General features: G+C 28.3%; 1 long non-coding RNA gene across 2 annotated transcripts; it reads right to left on the bottom strand.

The window, feature by feature from the left end:
* On the bottom strand, positions 1-3225 carry LOC146999229 (uncharacterized). 2 transcript variants are annotated; one of them, XR_015039556.1, is made up of 2 exons: positions 2995-3225; positions 1-341 (listed from the first exon to the last, which is right to left on the bottom strand). It is a non-coding gene; the product is annotated as an uncharacterized LOC146999229 (long non-coding RNA). The 2 variants fall into 2 exon arrangements; XR_015039552.1 differs by lacking the exon at positions 1-341 and adding an exon at positions 1441-2134.
* Positions 3226-3500: the final 275 nt, after the last annotated feature.

Below are 3500 nucleotides of genomic sequence, written 5' to 3'. Positions count from 1 at the left end.
AGTGTGCAAATAAATTTATCTTAATGACATTTTAACAAAAATTTCCATAAAAACACTGTAAATTCATACTAAAAAAATAACTTAAGAATATGTTGTCATTTAAGTCTGAGGTACATGGAAATAATTGTGCAAGATTCTGAAGAAACACTTTCTTTTAAATGTGTGAAATATTTCATAACATAATATGGAAGAAGAAAGTACAGCATTCTGTGTTTTGGATGCTTTTCATCAAATGTAATATAAATACGAACTAGAAACCGTAATAAAAAGTCCTTCCTCTTCAATCAGATCACCTTTGTGTTGCATTGTATTTGTAATACTTCTAAAAATCCAGTTTTTACCTAAATTAAAAAAACAGTTATTCCATAAAAGATAATAACTTTGAACGTATATAGAATGAATTTTGTAATTTGAGTTATGTTACAAAATAATTCATAGTTTATATATTTTATACTAATAATTTAGATAAAACCTGTCCAATTTAAGAATGTGTGTTAACCACATTCTTAAATTGTAAAAGGACGACTTAACCACATGTAATTCATTTCAAAGCATAAAAGAAAGCTTATTTTTTTATTTTACACAGCAACAGCATTTTCATGCAGTCAAGTTTTTTTAACTGCTAGTTATTATACATAATACTTAATTTTAAACCCATTCTTATTAGAAAGCATAACTAAGAAACTTCTTTTTAAAGCACCACAGTCATTGCAAAGAATGTCGTTAAATTTACAAAAGTATTGAAGATATATTGAACAGCATTATAACAAGAAAGTACTGTACAAAATATGTAAATTTAGCATAACTTCTTTTTTAATATTTGCATAGTTTCCTCCAAATGAACCTTAATGGGAAGTTATCTTGCGAAAATTTAAAAGTATTAAAATGGCCTCTATTTAAGATGTAACTGCATTTATAATTATTTTGTAATTGCGAATAGATTATATTATTGTAATTAGATTATGCACTTACAACATAATTGCATAAAGTAATGAAATTAAGAGTTCACAGATACAATGTAATATAATTACAATGCAATTACCTAAATTGTAATTATAATCACTTATTTCATACCACAATATTATTACAATCACAATGTAATTTAAATTGGGTACTATATTTGCATACCCTCCACTCAAAAGGAGGTACTGATAAGCCTGGAAGTTATTATCAACAAAAAGCCTGTTCAGGACAGTTTGATGACAATTTCCACCGGGCGAAAAGTACATTCTTAAGCCCAGGCAAATCATGACAATAAAAATCATTTAGTCTTATGATTCACTATATTTTAAACCCTAAATTTGAATTCTGCACCAAATTATTTACCTATATTTTAACATACTTTATGAATTATTAGAAGCAATATGGCAAATATCTTCTAAAAATAACTGTAAAATATTTGTATCCATTAATTGATTCAGATACACACTTTTATTGTTTAAGTATATCAAAATAACAGTTTCATGTTCCTGAAATACAAAAATTATGGAAAAAGTTAAAGTAATATTCTTAGAAGCATATGATATTAGTCACCAGATGCAAAATTATAGTTAATTTTTTGCCCTAAATACAATTTTATTACACAGTAGTCAAATGTGTAACTTAATAACATGTTATATAAAAATTAATGATAATAAGTTTATCAGAAATGAATTAATTCTGCAAATAAACTTTCTGCACTTGAAAATTTTCTACACCTGAGGGGAGGGAGAGATCTAGTAAAATTAGATTTATTATAACTTCAGTTGGACCAAACACCTTCTCTCTATATATATGCATCACTAAAGAAATAAATAAAATTATCATGCTTAAAAAACAGATATACCATACCAGTTTTTTTTCCCCTTGTTACACTTTACATTGAGAAATAACAAACCGTACAACACTGAAAAATACTATCCTTGAAATTTTGTTTAAATGAAGAAACAAACCATCTTTTTATTTAAGCATTACACTTCAAAAACAGATACACATACAAATTTATTTTCACTAGCCTTTATACTGATAACATGCCATATAAAAATGAAAAGAATTATCCTTGAAATTTAGATAAAATGAAGTAACACAATGGGAAAATTTATGCACACGGACATCTTTTTTCTATTGCATGTTGTCTGACATGATCCACAAGTGCCTAAAAATGTACCCAAAGAAACGCATTTCAATGTTAACAAAAAATTGTTTACAGATTAAAATTCATTCATTTCATACCAGTATTATAAAGATCATGCATGAAACAAATCTGCTTTCCCATACTTTTAAGTAAAACTTTTATACTGGAAAATAGACTATATTTTTCTATAATTAGAAACAAGAAAATACTAATTTGAATTTTTGCATTCATTTCTAAATCTTTACTCCATTGCCAAATTGTATAATACTGTGATTATAAATAAACTTGCACAATCCTTGCAATTATTGAAGTCAGATTATATATATTTTGTCTCACACTATTCAATTTATTCTATTGACTTCAGATGTCAATGTCAAAATTCTGGAAGTTATTTTAACCAAGAAACAGTAGTGGGCACCGTGCATAAACAACTCATCTAACTTTTTAACAATAGTGATTATAAAATAAAGAAAAAATTATATATCATTCCAACGATATTGCAACTATAGTATAATGTTACATATATCTTTAGCAAACATTCAGATTTTATCTTGACTTTCCAAATTATTATTTATTTTTTAATAAATTTCAATATGCTAATGATTTTCATGTTACATTAGTATAAATTCCACAATTAGCACAGGAAAACAAAATCCGCGCTTTATATTAGAAGAGAAATTTCTTTTCCATATTCAAAACATCTACATTGGCGATGTTTGGCGACGGGTACATTAACCCTAGACTAATTTAATTATAGCTATTATTACAGAAATTAGCAGATACTCAGGTTATTGTACACAAGAATTTCACTTTACTTGCACATTATAAACATCAGAGAAGATATAAACTCTAAATGAAGGCGTAATTAACATTATACTTACTAAGCAAAGTTCAGCGCCTGGACCAGGTTTCCAATTGTCTCTTCGGCAATTATTTACCCATATTTTTCTTCTTTCTTCATTTTTAGGAAATTTTACCAATGTATGACCTTTCCGTGAATGATTTGAACAATTAATAGCTGTACATCCGCCCATTTTACACAAAAAAAACACAAAAAATTGTTGCACCTTAACCACTCAGCCGCCATTAAATCTCCCACTTGGGAGCGCGAATGCCTGATGACAGGGGGGGCCCAAGAGCGATGCGCAGTGCAGGGAGAAAGTTATGCCACATACGCATGACGTCATGTGGGTGACAGCGTTAGTTCTTGGCGTTTGTTTACTTTCGTTGCATCAACAGTTTGATTTGATTTGTGTTGTTAATTTGCTATTATACCTAGGCGGAAGTGGCAAATTGTGCTATAGCGTTGTGTCAGAATTATACACGTTAATACGTTTTTTGGCGGAAAACACTGTTTACAACCAGATAAAATAACTATTTTTTAATG

This window comes from Stegodyphus dumicola, chromosome 1, assembly GCF_044657685.1.
Source record: "Stegodyphus dumicola isolate Sdum_Otavi_A_Nest chromosome 1, ASM4465768v1".
NCBI lineage: Eukaryota > Metazoa > Arthropoda > Arachnida > Araneae > Eresidae > Stegodyphus > Stegodyphus dumicola.
Note: the sequence above shows the minus strand (reverse complement) of the source record. Positions and strands in the feature narration are given on the sequence as shown.